Below are 17,999 nucleotides of genomic sequence, written 5' to 3'. Positions count from 1 at the left end.
AAGACAAATATTTCTGAATTTGAAGATGTTGGAGGAAGGAGGTTTTCCATGATATCAGTCATTCCAAATATCTTTTATTTTTTAAAGATTTATTTATTTATTTGAAAGTCAGAGTTATACAGCAAGAGGAGAGGCAGAGAGAGAGAGAGAGAGGTCTTCCATCCTCTGGGTCACTTCCCAGATGGCTGCAATGACCAGAGCTGTGACAATCTGAAGCCAGGAGTCAGGAGCTTCTTCTGGGTCTCCCACATGGGTGCAGGGTCCCAAGGACTTGGGCCATATTCTACTGCTTTCCCAGGCCATAGCAGTGAGCTGGATTGGAAGTGGAGCAGCCAGGGCCGGCGCCGTGCCTCAATAGGCTAATCCTCCACCTAGCGGTGCCGGCACACGGGGTTCTAGTCCCGGTCGGGGCGCCGGATGCTTTCCCAGTTGCTCCTCTTCCAGGCCAGCTCTCTGCTGTGGTCAGGGAGTGCAGTGGAGGATGGCCCAAGTGCTTGGGCCCTGCACCCCAAGGGAGACCAGGAGAAGCACCTGGCTTCTGCCTTCAGATCAGCGTGGTGCGCCGGCCGCGGCGGCCATTGGAGGGTGAACCAATGGCAAAGGAAGACCTTTCTCTCTGTCTCTCTCTCTCACTGTCCACTCTGCCTGTCAAAAAAAAAAAAAAAAAAAAAAGGAAGTGGAGCAGCCGGGACTCAAACTGGCGCCCACATGGGATGCAGGCACTGCAGGTAGCGGCTTTACCCGCTACTTCACAGGGCTGGCCTCTCCAAATATCTTACATAACAGTTTATAAATCACTCTGTGGTTCATTAAAATTATCTCCTTTAAGGCAAGGACTTTGTGTGGTACAATTCTGGACCCACTCTAGGGCTAACAGTGCCCTAGAGTAAGGGCCTTTGGACAAACTACAGAAATACAAAAAATTTTTAAAGTTCATGGAAAATGTGTACTATGAAAAGACTACATGTGGACTTCAAGATTTTTTGCATCAAAATAAACTTACCTGCTAATTCCATTTTCCATGAATTTAAAAATGTATATATTTATTTGAGAGGGGGATAAAAGAAAAGAAAGAGAGAGAGTGAGTACTTTCATCTTCTGGGTCATTCCCAAAATTTTCACAATAGTTAGGGTTAGGTAAGGCCAAAGCCAAGAGCCGGGAACTCAAGTCAGGTCTTCCACATGGGTGACAGGCACCTAAGTTCACAAGTCCATACCTGCTGATGGTGTGAATTAGCAGGCAGCTGGAAGCAAGATCAGAATAGGACTTGAATCCAGCACTCTGAAAAGGGCTGCTGCTGTCTTAACCACTAGGCCAAATGGACTGCCCCTCCACGAACTTTTAGAAATCCCCTTGTTCTGACGTCATAAATGAGAGTGTCAATTGTTAAATCAACAACAGGAGTCACTGTGCACTTACTCCCCATGTAGGATCTCTGTCCTTAATGTGTTGTACTATGTGAATTAATGGTATAACTAGTACTCAAACAGTACTTTACACTTTGTGTTTCTGTGTGGGTGCAAGCTGTTGAAATCTTTACTTAGTATATACTAAGTTGATCCTCTGTATATAAAGATAATTGAAAATGAATCTTGATGTGAATGGGATGGGAGAGGGAGTGGGAGAGGGGATGGTTGCAGGTGGGAGGGAGGTTCTGGGGGAAAAAGCCGCTATAATCCAAAAGCTGTACTTTGGAAATTTATATTTATTAAATAAAAGTTAAAAAAAAAGAAATCACTTTTCAGTTAAGTTTCAGCACTTAAGAAGAATTGTGTATTGATTACAGTATTCAACCAAAGGTATTAAGTAGAACAAACAAAAAAAATACTAAGAGGGATAACATATCAAGTTGTTCATCAACAGTCAGGGTGAGGGCTGATCAAGTCACCGTTTCTCCTAGTGTTCATTTCACTTTAACAGGTTTCCTTTTTGGTGCTCAGTTAGTTGTCACCTATCAAGGAGAACAAGCGGTATTTGTCCCTTTGGAATTGGCTTTTTACACTCAACATAATGTTTTCCAAATTCCTAACAGGGATCACTTTTCAGTTAAAATTTAAACACCTAAGAATAATTGTGTGTTAATTACAGAGTTCAACCAATGGTACTAGAACAAAAAAAATACTAAAATGGATAAAGTATTACATTGTACATCAACCGTCAGGACAAGAGCTGATCAAGTCACTGTTTCTCATAAAGTGCTGAAACTTAACTGAAAAGTGATTGCTGTTAAATGTAAGAGTGGGAATAAGAGAGGGAAGAGATGTGCAATTCCGGACATGCTCAAGCTGACTTACCTCAAACGGTAGAGTTAGAAACATACCAGGGGATTCCAATTCAATCCCATCAAGGTGGCATGTACCAATGCCATCTCACTAGTCCAAGTGATCAATTTCCGTTCACAATTGATCATAATGATAGGACTAAGAACCAAAGGGATCACATAAACAAAAATAGTGTCTGCAAATACTAGCTGATAGAATAAAAAAGGGAGAGAATGATCCAACATGGGAAGTGAGATACACAGCAGAACCATAGAATGGCAGATGTCCTAAACAGCACTCTGGCCTCAGAATCAGCCCTTAAGGCACGCGGATCCGGCTGAAAAGCCCATGAGAGTATTTCAGGCATGGAAAGCCAAGACACTCTGGGGGAAAAAAAAAACCTAAATGAAAGATCTCTGCGAGTGAGATCCCAGTGGAAAGAATGGGTCATCAAAGAAGGAGGTACCTTTCTCTGAAGGGAGGAGAGAACTTCCACTTTGACCATGGCCTTGTCTAAATATGATCAGAGTCAGTGAACTCAGGGGGCTTCCATAGCCTTGGCAGCTCATGACAAGAGCCTAGGGTGATTACTGAGGCCATAAACAAGAGTGTCAATTTGTTAAGTCAACAACAGGAGTCACTGTGCACTTATTCCTCATGTAGGATCTTTGTCCTTAGTGTGCTGTACATTGAGATTTAATGCTATAACTAGTACTCAAACAGTATTTTTCACTTTATGTTTCTGTGTGGGAGCAAACTGTTGAAATCTTTACTTAATGTATGCTAAACTGATCTTCTGTATATAAAGGGAATTGAAAATGAATCTTGATGTGAATGGAAGGGGAGAGGGAGTGGGAAAGGGGAGGGTTGCGGGTGGGAGGGACATTATGGGGGGGAAGCCATTGTAATCCATAAGTCGTACTTTGGAAATTTATATTCATTAAATAAAAGTTTGAAAGCAAAAAAAAAATCTAAAAAAAAAAATCTAAAAAAAAAATCTAAAAAAAAAATCTAAAAAAAAAAAAAAGAAATCCCCTTGTTCTTTGATGCTCACTAATGTGATGAATAATTACAGAAATAGTCACCTGCGTTTATCTTCCCTTACCTGTCTTTTAATACTGTAGGCCTAGTAAATGTTATTTAGTAATCACTAGCAATCAAAAGGTGTTAGTCTTATCCTTTTCTTATAGAAACAAAGGTAAAATGAGCTGCTTCTCCTCATCACATTTCTGACACCAAATGTGTGGATTTTCTTTTTATCATACCAGTTAATTCTCTAACTCTCTGGACACCAGCTGTGTGTCCTACAATTCAATTCAAACCTGACACCGATTCCTTGGGTTAGGCTTAGAGTCCACAGACAATCCCTACCTCACACGGGGTTCCCCAGCTTACCTACACTCTGTCCAACTCAATTATAAAGCCAGGGGTGGGCGTTTGGCTTAGTAATCAAGACACGAGGAAGGATGCCTGCATTTCACATTGGCGCGTCCGGGCTTGATACTGTGCTCTGGCTCCTGACTCCAATTTCTTGCTAATGTAGACCCTAGGAGACAGGGATGATGGCTCAGCTTCTGGTGTCCCTGCCACTCACTTGGGAGAACTAGATTGAGTCCCCACTTCCCAGCTTAAATCTGGCCCAGCCTTGCTGTCTTGTGCATATGGAGAGTGAACCAGTGGTGCCTCTCTGAATGTCTCTGGCTGTCTATCTGTCTCTGTCTCTGTTTCTGCATCTCTTAAATTAAAAAAAAAATTTTAAAGAAAGTTTTAAAAGCCAGGAAAGTTCCAGAAGTCCCTGCTTCCCTTGGCTCAGTAATTCACTAGAGCAACTAACAAATTCAGGAAAATAATTTAACTTACTATGACTGGTTTATTGTAAGGATACAACTCAAGAATAGCCACATGGAGGAGACACAGAGGGCAAGGGGTGGGGAAGGGATGCGGAGCCTCTGTGCCCTTTCTGGCCTCTGCTCTCCCAGCACCTCCATGTGTCCACCAGTGCAAGAGCCCTTTGAACTTCACCCCTCAGGGATTTTCATGGAGCTCTCATTACGCAGACGTGATGGATTCAGTCATTGGGCACTGGTGATTAGCTCAGTCTCCAGCCTCTTTTCCCTTTCCAAGAGGTGGGGATGCAGGGTAAGGGAGTTGGATAGGGAATGGGCCTTGGTCTTTATGGAAAACCTCCCTCAACCTGAAGCTATACTAGGGTCCCCAGCCACCAGTCATCTCACTAGCACACAAGACTCTTATCACATGGAGAATCCAAGGGTTTTAGGAATTGGGGACAAGACCAAATATTTGTTTTTTAATATACTACATAATAATCTATAGAAATAGAGTCACCAAGATGACCCAATGATTTATGTTGGTTTATCTGTGTGTACTTATCTACTTGGCTGTTTGTAGCATTTTTTTCCTAGACATCAATGTGAGTAAAGGGTCCCAAACTTCCAAATCCTAGCTCTTTCAAACATATGATTATCTTCCCTCAGGGCCAAAGTGAACCTGGCATAATACCCGGATAAGGATGAAAGGAAGCCAAATTTTAAAAGAAAAAGTATTATTTTTTTAAGGGAAAGCCAGTGTAGAAGGACTGATGATGACTGTAATTTTCTTCAATTACGTTATACCCACTCTGGGCTATACCTGTGGTGGGCACTGGTGAAGGTGGGTTAGCAGGGTTGGATAATAAAGTTTTGCTGGCTGGCCCAGAGAACAGCTTTGGTATTGAATGTGAGTTCATGGCTATGGGCTCTTGGTCGTCAGAATTCACCTGTAAGTCCAACCCAAGGATAGTAGCAGATACTGCAAAGTCAGAAAGAGAGTAGATCATCTATTAGGTAATCAAGCGGTTATAGCCTAATAAGCTATTGGAGATAAAATTTGAAAATATTTTTCACGTATAATTTTGTACATGTTTCTCTTGGCTTTCCATATGATCACTTGTCTACCTATCCCACACTAGGATGAGAAATAGGTGAGCAGATTACAAGGATCAGTACATGGGAAAAAAAAGTCTGATATTGAAAATGTTTTCCCTCTGACACACATATGAGACTGACCGCACACATGACAGACTTTGCATCTTTTAGGCAGATTGTGGACACTTACTCCATTACAAATAAAGCCACGATAATGTCATCATTGAGGAGTACTTTATAAACCAGGGTGGTTATCAAAGATAACTTTAAAAGATCTAATGACCCCTTTAAACACAAGAAATTTTGGGGAGTATTATTTTCTTTTCATCTTAATCCACTTATGGTCACCAAACTTATGTATTTCTCTGGTTCCTTAGAACATAGTTGTGCTGCGAAAATGAAGATACCCTTATTTCTTATCTTCGTTTCAGACATTTCCATACCTGGGATCATTAAAACCTTAAAAATTATAAAGGATGAAGTGTAGCCTAAAATGTATCTAACAGATTTTGAGCATTATATGAATTTTAATGTCACAGCATTAAGTTGTCAACAGAAAAAATTCTCATGAATTTATAATTTTTCTTTCTGTATAAAGCTCTGTGTTATAATAACAGAACAATCATATTATTTTCCAAGAAAACTTAAAATTTCATATGATCATAGTAGATGTCCTGAGATAATCTTATTGGTTCAGTTTTTGAGTTTTAAAAAACATTTTTTAGCTTACGGATATCTTCTTTTCATTTGTTGTACTCTTTAAAACAATGTTATCATCTATAAAATGGGACTAACTGTACTTAACTCTCAGAGTTATTGGAAAGGTTACATGACAGAACCAGTGTGAAGCAAGGTTCCTAGCACATAAAGGTGGTCAACAGATGCTGGGGTTTATTACTACTATTGCTTTTGTTATCATTATACCTTTGAAAACCTCATCTGCCTGGTCTATGCCTTGTGTTAATATACAGAGAAAACATCAGCAGCCCAGATACAGGCAGATAACAGTCCACACCCTGGAGGGGACTGCTGGCCCTTGCAGAACTCCAGGACAGCAAGCTTTAGGAGGGCAATGTGGCTGCACCCCCATTTCCTGCCTGGGTCTCCAGTTACCATATACTGGTTCCCAATCCCAAGGACTGGCGTCTGAATGAGTGAGAGCTCAGAGAGCTGGGAGCTGCCTTCCTTCACTCCCAGGTTGACATATCGCATCCTCCTAAGGAGACACAGGGCACGAAGAGAGTTCTGAGGTTGTCCCTAGAGACACACTGACTCTAAGGGGCAGGTTGGGTGTCTCTAGGATAGGGTTGCCAGTGAAATACAAGGCATTTAGTCAAGTCTGGATTTCATGCAAACAACAAATATTTCTTAAATATAAGTATGTCTTTGGTGGGACATCCTAAAACTGATATATTACATTGAATTAAAATTATTACACAAAAATACTGAAAAATTATTGTTCCTTACTTAAAATTCAGTTGGCTATTGATATTTTTATTTAAACCTGGAAGAGCTACTCTGGGATAAACCCCTGCTGCCAGCACTGCTCATCCTGCTCCTCCTTGTCTGGCAGAGTGCTCGGCACACATAGGCATCTGGAGTGTTTGTGGAATAAGTGAACTGAGACCACCTTAGTTTCTGAAGTCAGCCTGTCCACCAGCTCTACCTCCTGAGGTCTACCAGATGCCCAATGAGGTCCATTGGGTTTAAGGGTAACACAGCATTATTTAGTAAATACACAATATGCAGAGAAGCAGAGAGCAAAAACAAGAATCTGCAAGGGAGCAAATAAGAAGAGGGCAGGAGCAACAATAAATATCTGGGCCTGGGGCCAGGAGCCTGGCAGTGCAGATGCCAGGTTGAGACACCTGCATCCCATGTCAGAGTGCTTGGGTTTGAATCCAGTCTCCAGCTCCTGACTTTAGCTTCCTGCTGATGTGCATCCCGGGAGGTGACAGCTCAAGTAAATGGGTTTCTGTCCCCCCGGCACCATTGTGGGAGACCCAGATTGAGTTCCCAGGTCCTGGCTGCAGCCTGGCCCAGGTCTGACTGTTGCAAATACCTGGGGATGCGCAGCAGATAAGAGCTCTGTCTGTCCCTGTTTCTCTGCCTCTCAAAACGAACAAACAATGTCTGAGACAAAGAAATGGCCTCTAGAGAGGAGGTGGCGAACAGAATTCTCATCACAAAGGCAGTCTCTTCTTTACACACTCCTTTGTTTTGAGGACTTGGAGCTCTGTAGAGCACAGAAGTCAAGGACTGCGGTGGTAATGAGGAGTCCCAGCAACTGCGGCCTCGAGACAGCTCAGAGAATGCTCTGCTCTGGCCACCATCCGTGGGGACAGGCTGCCCAGTTCTGCTGGCAGGGAGGGAGGACAAGGTTTGATTCCAGTAGGTTGGGAGGTTAGACAGTGGATGGAAGACATCTCTCTCTCTCTCTGTAACTCTGCCTTTCAAATAAATAAATAAATAAAATGGTTTTTTTTAAAGTCTTTGTTTTTGAGCAAAATTTTGTCTCATCTTTTTAGATTAAAATTTTTAAAAGATTTGTTTGTTTATTTGAGAGACAGTTACAGAGAGAGAGAGATCTTCCATCCACTGGTTCACTACCATTGGTTCACTATCCGGTTGGGAGGAAGATAAAAGGCTAGGGTTTTCAAACAAACAGTCCCCATGCCTTCATGTCTTCTCCCCTTGCTTTTAAAATTCAATATTAGGGGCTGGCACTGTGGTGTAGAGGGCTGAGCCTCTGCCTGTGGCACCAGCATCCCTCCTGGGGACTGGTTCTAGTCCTGGCAGCTCCTTTTCTGATCCAAGTCTCTGCTTATGGCCTGGCAGAGCAGTTGAAGTTGGCCCAAGTGCTTGAGTTCCTGCACCCACTTGGGAGACCTGAAGAAACTCCTGGCTCCTGGCTCCGGATCAGCCAAGCCTTGTGAGACCTGAGCCTGGATCAAGGTGCAACTATTTCAAATTAGGCCTCCATCTTGTAACTTGGGCCGCCCTGAACCCTGAACCAGAAGCTCCTAAAAGTAAATAAATGAACCCTCCTGCGATAAACTCTCCTAGCAACAGCCGATTAGCAGATAACAGAGAAATACCTAGAGTTCCTGGTGCCTTCTCAGGGCGGATAAGGTGATTGATAGCTACCTGAGACCCTGCAGTTCGGCACGTACACCCCATCAGCTCAGATCCTATGCTTCGGCCAATCAATTCAAAAGGCGTCAACCCCAAAGCCGTCCAACCACCTTTACTAGGTCCGTTCCCGCCACTGGATGCACTAATCAATTCTAAGAGATGTCCTTTGAATTTCCTGTGGGATGAGATGATTTGCTAAATGGTACCATAATGTACAGAATATCTCTGAAAACCCTATAAAAACCTTGTTAACTGAAGGGTTGGGGCTCTCAATTCAGACCCGCTGCATTGGTGTTGATGAAGAGTCCAGGCCCGGACCTGTAATAAAACTCTCGTGCACTTTACGGCAGTATCGGCTCCTTGGTGGTCGTTGGGGACAATTGAACTGGGCATAACAGCCTTAGCTGTTGTGGCCATTTGGGGAGTGAACCAGTGGATGGAAGATCTCTCTCTCTCTGTCTCTCAAATAAACAAATAAATATTTTTAAAAATTTAATCTAAAAAGATGAGAGAAAATTTTGCTCAAAAACAAAGACTTTTTTTAAAAAAACATTTTATTTATTTATTTATTTGAAAGGCAGAGTTACAGAGAGAGAGATGTCTTCCATCCATTGGTTCACTCCCCAGATGGCTGCAATGGCTGGGGCTTTGCTGATCCGAAGCCAGGAGCCAAGTGCTTCTGCCGCGTCTCCCATGTGGGTGCAGGGGCCCAAGGACTTGGGCCATCGTCCACTGCTATCCCAGGCCATAGCAGGGAGCTGGATTGGAAGTGGAGCAGCCAGGACTTGACCGGTGCCCATATGGGATGCTGGCACTGCAGGCGGCAGCTTCACCAGCTATGCCACAGCTCTAGCCTCCAACAAAGAGCTTTTCCAGAGTTAAACACACTTTCTTTCTAGGGCAAGGAAATGCAGCAGGATGGCCATGCTGCGGGAGCCATTGGAGTGCTCGTGTTTCCTTGCTGGGGTGAAGTGGGGTTGGCTCATGTAAGAGGCTGTGATTTCTTTTCCATTTGTCACTTTTAACTCCAGAGGTAATTTTACAGAAACTTTTGCCAGAGTACTATAATCCCCTAAATATTAACTTGGCCTTAACTCAACACGCCACATTACAAGAGGCTCAGATGATTTCCAGTCTGAACAGTTTCTGGTCTCTGTTGCCAAAGAAAAGTTTTTAAAAGTACCTCTAGGGATGCCCAATGGGGAAGCCTAATTACCTCCCTCTCGCGTGTGCTGGGACTCCCCTTAGAAGCAAATTGGCCCTTGGGCAGCTCGCTGCTCTCAGCAAGCCTGGAGATGAGACTACAAAAGCTGGCAGGGGCAGAGAGACTGGCAGCCTCTCTTCCTGGCCCTTTAAATCAAACAAAAATAATATTGGTTAATGTTTGACAACCTTGGCTTACATTCCCATATCCAGGATCTGCACTCCTGCAGAGCTGAGTCTGTTAGAGGAGTAGGGGGATGTAATGGACCAAATCCACTCTGGAGCCCTAAATTCTTAGGATATTATTTTCCTTACTCTTCAGCAATTTCTAAGGTCATCAGTCATCATAAGAAGGATAGAGATGATCCCCTGGCTCCCTAGTGCTATCATCTGTTGCAGGGCTGCCGCGAATAACACTGCTGGAACAGCTACCCGGGAACACTAAGGAAAAGGACAATGATAGGCATAGAGTCTTAGTACTCTGTTCTGTCTCTGGCCTGCTCAGCTGGAAAGAGCAAGGACAATCAGAATCCCGGTTATGTGGGGGATCGGAATGTGGTCATGCCAAAGATAGAATTTTGCTGGAATGAAATGACTCCATGGTTTATTTCATTCACGTAAGGTTTTTAAAAATATTTATTTATTAATTTGAAAGTCAGATTTACAGAGAGAGAGAGAGGGAGAGAAAGAGAGATATTGAGATCTTCCATCCACTGGTTTACTCCCCAGATGATCCCAATGACTGAAGCTAGGGCCAGGCTGAAGCCAGGAGCCTGGAACTCCATCTGGGTCTCTCACATGGATGGCAGGAGTCCAAGTACTTGGGCCTTCCTCCACTGCTTTCCCAGGTGTGTTAGCAGGGAGCTGGATCAGAAATGGAGTAGCCAGGAATTGAACCAGCGCCCATATGGGATGCCAATGACATTGCAGGTGGTGGCTTACCCTGCTGTACCATAACACTGACCCCCACCCCCCAAATAAGGTTTTTATAAGGGTTTTCAAAAAGTGTGGGGAAATGAGCTGACAATGACCTTACAAGGGAAATGACCTAGGTTCATGGCTTCTCTTAATTAGAGATGCGAATATCTCTTTATGATTCTAAGTCTCACTTTTTGTCATATAAAACTGAGATTAATGGTACTATATTATCAGATTGCTGAAACAATTATATACCATAATAGATCTGACAATGTAGTCCATTTATAATTGTCATGAAAAATTCAAGTAGTCAAACTTTGAGTGGCTGATGCCCAGTGTGGACATTTGACCCATAAAGGAGGAGGGTTGTGCAGGTGGCACCAAATCTGGAAGATGAAATTTTCCTGCTCAGAGTGAGGGAGGATATAAAATGCCTTTTCCCACTGTAGCATCTTAGAGAGTGTATGCTAAAGGAGAACGGTTCTCCTACTGTGTGAGTGTCAAAGATCTGAGATACAGAAACATGAGGCGCCTTCCGAACCTTCATGGAAACTGTATATTGAGAAAGCTATGCATGGACATATTTTTTTTCTTTTTTTTGCACCAAAAGAAACTCATACTAACTTCTTATAATAAATCTAATCAGGATCTAGTTTGAGGCAGTAGGAAGATGAAGACACCAATTTGAAAAGAGTTCCTCAAAGAGCAATGTGAACTCTGCTAAAACTGAAGCAAAAATATCCAATTTATGGTGAAGTTTGGGTTTAAGAGTGGTGAAGTCAATGATGTTTTATGAAAAGTTTCTTGGGACCATGCCCCAAGGAAATCACCAGCTTATAAATGGATAACTAATATTAGGAAGGGAAAAACAGGATGTTGACGATGAAACCTGCAGTGGCAGAACATCCACATCGACTTATGAGGATAAAGTTAATCTTGGTCGGGCCCTAGTTGAGCAGGATACATGCTGAATGGTAGAAACAATAGCCGACACTGTAGACATCTCAACTGGCTCAGCTTACACAATTCGGACTGAGCACTGAAAATCGAGCAAACTTTCTGCTGGCTATGTGCCAACATTGTCACACCCAGATGGGTTGCAGACAGGAGCCTTCAATGCACATTTTTAAATGTCAACATACGGAAGCCTTTCTGCTGAGAATTATAATAAGAGTCAAAACATAGCCTTATGAATATGATCCCGAAGACAAAGTACAAACAACACAATGGCTACCAAGAGGTAGAACTAGTCCACTCAAAGCACAAGTGGGCTGGTCAAGAGCAAAAACCGCCGGTGCCACGGCTCACTAGGCTAATCCTCCGCCTTGCGGCGCTGGCACACCGGGTTCTAGTCCCGGTCGGGGTGCCGGATTCTGTCCCGGTTGCCCCTCTTCCAGGCCAGCTCTCTGCTGTGGCCAGGGAGTGCAGTGGAGGATGGCCCAAGTGCTTGGGTCCTGCACCCCATGGGAGACCAGGATAAGTACCTGGCTCCTGCCATCGGATCAGCACAGTGCGCCGGCCGCGGCGGCCATTGGAGGGTGAACCAACGGCAAAGGAAGACCTTTCTCTCTGTCTCTCTCTCTGTCCACTCTGCCTGTCAAAGAATAAAAAAATTAAAAAAAAAAAAAAAAAAAAGAGCAAAAACCTTTTTGGGATGCTCAAGGCATTTTGCTTGTTGGCTTTCTTGAGGACCAAAGAACAGTAACATTGGTTTTTAGGAGAGTGTGTTGAGCAAGTCAGAGCTTTAGCAGAACAATGCCCAGGAAAGCATCCCCAGAGAGTCCTCCCAGGCAGAGTTAGACAGTGAGAGAGAGATAGAGAAAGGTCTTCTTTCCGTTGGTTCACCCCTCAAATGGCCACCATGGCCGACACACTGCACCGATCTGAAGCCAGAAGCCAGGTGCTTCCTTCTGGTATCCCATGCAGGTGCTTGGGCCATCCTCCACTGTCTTCCTGGACCACAGCAGAGAGCTGGACTGGAAGAGGAACAACTGGGACAGAATCCGGTGCCCCAACCGGGACTAGAACACGGGGTGCCAGCGCCACAGGCGGAGGATTAGCTAAGTGAGCCACGGTGCCGGCCCTATCACAGGGCAGGGCAACTCTGTAAGAGTTTTGATGAGAAATAATTTGGCATCCACCTTATAATTCTGATTTTGCTCCCTCTGACTTCTTTTTTGTTTTCCTAACTTAAAAACTTCTTTCAAGAACACTCTTTTTCTTCAGTCAATAATATCAGGAAGGCTGCACTGACCTGGACTCTCAGTTCTTCAGGGATGGATTAAATAACCAGTATCATCACTGACAAAGCTGCAGCAATGCCACATTCATATGGAAGTTCCAAGCTCTGATCTTCTGCATTTCAACTGCAGTGATAGTCCAGGTAGGAAGTTTGCTGATGGGTGCTGCGCTGTGGGTCAGGTTGGGAGCAGCTCTGTCCCAGTGGATATGCCAAGGAAAACTACCTACTCTAATGTCCACCTGGAACAAAGTCCTAAAGGTGATAGTTAACTTACTGAGTTCTCTATGCGGGGGCACTCACTGTTCTAAATCCATAGGGTAGTTCTGTTACCAATGAATGGCAGTGTTCTTGTCTTCACACAAGAAAGAATTCAGGCGTGAGACAGAGTAGTGGAAAGTAAAATAGCAAGGTTTATTAGGGAAGGGACATCCGTAAGAACAGATAGGCACCTCTCCAGACAGAACCTGAGAGAGAGTGTCCAGTCGCTCGGACTGGGGGAAGAGCAAAGTTACATGGTTGAGTGGAGTACACCTGGCCAGGCCAGGCAGGCGGTTCAGCAGAGAGGCAGAGGGCTGAGCACGTAGTCCAGTTGAGGCTGGAGGTTTTTAAGGGGAAGGGTCTTGCCTCTTCACCTCTGCTCCTCTTGGAACAAAGGACTTTTTGGATGTAAATACGAAAAATCCCTTTCTGAGTTTTCCCCTGAAGTTATCAGACAGAGTGAAGCCTGGCTGGCTCACCCCACCTTAGAGGAGCCTTAGGGAAAGGATGGTTATCGGGTAGAAGGGCAGGATGCATATTTGAAATGCAGATACTGGACTGTACCTAGAAGATTATCAGGCAGAAGGGGCGGGGACCCCCACCGGGCAGGTTATCAGGTAGGAGGGGCAGGGCAGGATGTAGATAAGGTTATTGGGATGACTTTGAGATGCATATGCTGGACATAGACCTTTGTCACACACACATAAGCTCATATCTGACTTCCTACCTAACAGTTCCCCCTTACCTGCAGTTTCATTTTCTGAGGTTTTGGTTAGCAGCAGTCAACTTAAGTTTGAAACTCTTCAATGGAAAATGCCAGAAATGTACAATTCACAAATTTTAATTCATGTGATGAAATCATACCCTGTCCTGCTCTTCCCAATCTGCAACATGAATGAAATCATCTCTCTGCCCAGCATATCCACAATGCACATGCTGTCTGCCCATTAGGCACATAGGAGATGTCAGTGCTCTCAGATCTACTGTTGCAGTATCTCAGTGTTTGCGGTTGTCACCCTTATTTTACTTAATAATGGCCCCCAGCAGAGGAATCATGATGCTGACAATTTGGATATGCCAGGGAGAAGCCATGAAGGGCTCCTTAAAATGAGAAGATGAAAGTATAAGATATTTAGAGAAATAGAGATCATATTCACATAACTTTTCTCATAGTTTACTGTTACAATTGTTTTATTTTATTATGAGTTATTGCTAATCTCTTACTGTGCCTACTTTATAAACTGAACTTTATCATAGGAATGTACAGATAGGAATAAAACAGTTTGGTTCTATTCAGACATCCACTGGGGGTCTTGGAGTGAGTCCCCCTGGAAAAGGGGTGACCACTGCACATGAGTTATTTCTCACAGAATCAAGGGAGGCAGACCATGTTATTAGCTCCATTTATAGATGAGGAGACGGATGTTAGGAAACTGGCGCAGTTTTAGCCAGGTGGCCACATGACCCAACCTCTGTGGTCAAGCTCCACCCCCATCCTAATGGAATTCGCTGCTCCTGCTTCCCTGCCCGTCCTCGGGCAAAGTTTTAAAAGGGCCTGTTCCTGAACACATGCTCTCTTGGCTTCTTTCTTCTCTCCTGGTTCTTCTCTCTTGGCTTCTCTCCTGCTCTCTTGGCTCTCTCTCTCTTGGCTCCTCTCCTCCTCTCGTCTCTCTTCTCTCTCCTCTCTGTCTCTCTCTTACAGTCTACAGTCCTACTCTCCTTTTCCTCTTGGCCCCTTCCCTCCAGCCTGCTGGGTTTTCCCCAATAAACTCTTTCCCTTCTTCTGGTGTTTGGTGTGCTTTATGACGGCTAACAATGGAAGCACAGAGATGTGGAGTAACTTACTGAAGGTTGCTCATCCAATGCAGCATGGGATGCAAGCATCTGCCTCCAGGCCTCACTCCCCTCACATCTGCCCCTCAGTAGATGTGTGGTTGAGACTACATCTGAATATACCCCAGGAGTAAATAAATATATTATGGTATTGCTATTAGCATGTAACCAAGGAGAAGTATTGCACCCTAACATCTCTGAGTAGCATCCTGTGGGAATGGGATGCAACAACAGAGTTGAGATACAGTCACTGGGCAATCATTCACATTGAGTGGAGAAATGAATTGTGGTACCCCTTTTAGCCCAAACTGAAAAGGTAACAAAAATGCAGAAAGTATCATGCAAATGACAACTTTAGAGTTCAATATGACTGATACCAAAAAGGAACAGAGAGCATTTGGGGAACCAAAATAGCAAATAGCTAAGTCATCAGACCCAGTAGAACTGGTTTAGCATCAGCTGTCACCCATCCCCCATGGGGCTGCAGAGGGTCAAGAATGTTTTATCTCTTCTCCCACAAGCCCACAGTTCTCCTCTACCTCTAGGCTAGAGTGTTGCAATTGTCTGTCTTGCTTGAATGGAAAGCCAGGCCATAGGAGCTGGACAAAAGGCTGTTTTCTTTTTGTGTCTGTGCCGTGTTTTGATCGCTGTTGTTAGAGGACTGGGGCCTAGTCTGCCCCGTGAATCTGTAACTCCACTCATGTCTGGCCCCATCTCCATTCCTCTTTCTTCCTGGGGCAGAGTCAGCCCCCTGGGGCTTCACACTCCCCTCCCTCCATTGTCTCCAAAGCTGATAATGATGTGTCCTACCTACATCTCTGGCTGATAGACAAATTCCTGAAATACCTTTACAGACCTTCCTATCACCCCACAGTGCTACATTAAGGAAGGACAACTGGCAGAGTAAATGAACAACACATGTGACATAAATGGTACCACATGTCAGACTTAACCTCTTCAGCAGGAAGAGGGGCAGCACTTCCAAGCAGCCACAAAAGGCTGTTGGGATTTTCTTTGTATACAAATGACCCTTGTTGACCTTGAGATTGAAATGATACACTCATTTCTTATTAAAACTCTGGTTTCATTCTTAAAAGTTGCCTTGGTGGGGCAAAAATTATATTTAGCTTTCCTAAGGGGGCAACACTCACCAAAACATCATATGTTTTCAATTATGGTCCTGAACTGACTCGCGTACATTCCCCGAGCCAACAGTTGCTCTCAAAGAATCAATTTCTCTTTGTATAAACATGTCTTGCCTGAAAAGTGGGAGTTCTTTTAAGCATGTTTAAGAGCATATTTTCCTTCCACAGCACATGGGCTCTGAATAGCACCTTTTCAAGTTTGGGGTGATGAGAAGAACACAGAAGACTCCAGTCTTCAGGGCAGGCCTGCAGGTGTTGGAGGAGTGGAGGGGCGAGGTGAGCTAGAGCAGCTCAGAAAAGGAAAGTCATTCTGGGTGGGGACCAGTGGGATGTTTCATGGGGAAGTGCTGCCAAACTCTGGTTGTGGAGAGTGGCAGCCTGTGACGAGAAGAAAGGAAACAAGACAGCATACTAGAAGGTCATGAGAAAGGTTTAGTGGGGGTACCAGTCTGGGTGGGAATATGCAAAAGTCACCCTTGAAATCCCTTTAGAAATACTTTGAATTATCCATGAAGTAGCATGAACAGGGTAACTCTTATCCACACTAAAATCTGAGAGTCATTGGACCAAGACTGAAGGAACAAACCAAAGGAAACGTGATGAACTGATGTCCATGCATTTACAGTACTGCCCTTCCAGGAATTAGTGTGGACCTACAAGGCAAGGAGGGACTGAGTCCAGAACTTTCTCCTTGCACATCTACAAAGTTTATCCCATCATGCTTTAGTACCAAGCTTCTACAATTCTATCGCATCTTAGAAGACCTTGGTGTTGTGTAGCATAAATAACGTAGGTAAAGCCCTGGCACAGGATCTGCCTCGTGGTAGGAGCTGGTTAAAAGCTTGAACAGACCTACAGCAGCATTCTTTGCAGAGCTGTGGAGAAGACCCTGGGTCTGTGTTCACTGTAATTTCTGTCATGGACAGTAAAGAGCCATCCTGCTGAAGCTCTTGGGCGCTGTCTTGGGGACTAAGTGTTACATAGGCTCTGATGTGGCTCCTGGGATGAAAGGATGTGAACTCCGCAATGACAGATAATAGAGTCCCACAGTCTAGTAAGGGTCTTTATAGGCTCTGTGGCTTAGCTACACATGAGGGTCACGCATCAAATCAAATTTCTGGCTCTCCACGGCAATCCATTTCTTTGATGTTTATTGCATGGAATTTGGGATAAACCAAAACTCTGGGGACACTCCAAGGAAGACAGATTTCCTGGGGTCACCCTTCTGTGAACATAATCTCCTCATTCCATTTCCCTTTCATTCTCCTTGTATTGTCTTTCCTCTGTGGTATCATCTCTTTCCATTTATACTGAACTTGATTTACACCTACCCAGTAGGGTTTGACTACTGTTTGCCTTTCACTCTCCTGTTTTATCTGCAGACCTGATTCTTCCAAACAAAGAACAAAGACAAAAATCTCTCCACCACGACCAGCATCATCACCAGAATAACACATCACTCATTTCACCAACCAAGCGAAAATTTCAGGAAACTTCAATCACAGGCTTTGTCTGAAACTTTTTTTGTAAACAATTTCTTTTCTCTTCATGACTTTGATGGCTTTGGCTAGGGCTTGAGAGATGGATCTGGGGGAATTTTTCACCTCCCTCCTCTGTAGGAAAGGCCTGGGGCTGTGTCCAGGGACCCTGTCTCCTGTTCCTTCTGGTTCCCTGTCCGCTTAGCCCCACCAGGGTCCTCTCTCCCTGTCCGTCCCCATTTCTCCTGCTTACTTCCCATCCTAGCTTTCTCTCCACCATCTCCGTACTCAAAATTCCACCCCCAGCTGGGGCCTGATGCTGGCCTCCTGCTAGGACCACCTGTGACAAATTGTCCTCTAGTTTGATGGTGCCTGATTAGAACGGCCTCCCTGGGGTCCCATGCTTTTGGCAAAGGCATCATCTAGTGGGATGATCCCTGCGGGAGGAGGCCAGCCACGCAGCTGCCTCAGCTCCACCTGGGTGCTGGCAGGCAGACAGCCCATTGGTTTAGGGGCTGCCTGGAAGGCCAGGTAGGGCTCACAGTTTCAAAAAGTCAACACCTCTTTTCCTATCCTGACACCTCCTTGTCAACCCAACTGA

General features: G+C 44.4%; 1 protein-coding gene across 3 annotated transcripts in view; it reads right to left on the bottom strand.

The window, feature by feature from the left end:
* VEPH1 (ventricular zone expressed PH domain containing 1) overlaps positions 1 to 17,999 on the bottom strand; it is a 255,723-nt gene that overhangs the window by 103,411 nt on the left and 134,313 nt on the right. The gene's annotated exons all lie outside the window — the stretch shown is intronic.

Source organism: Oryctolagus cuniculus, chromosome 4 (assembly GCF_964237555.1).
Source record: "Oryctolagus cuniculus chromosome 4, mOryCun1.1, whole genome shotgun sequence".
Lineage (NCBI taxonomy): Eukaryota > Metazoa > Chordata > Mammalia > Lagomorpha > Leporidae > Oryctolagus > Oryctolagus cuniculus.
Note: the sequence above shows the minus strand (reverse complement) of the source record. Positions and strands in the feature narration are given on the sequence as shown.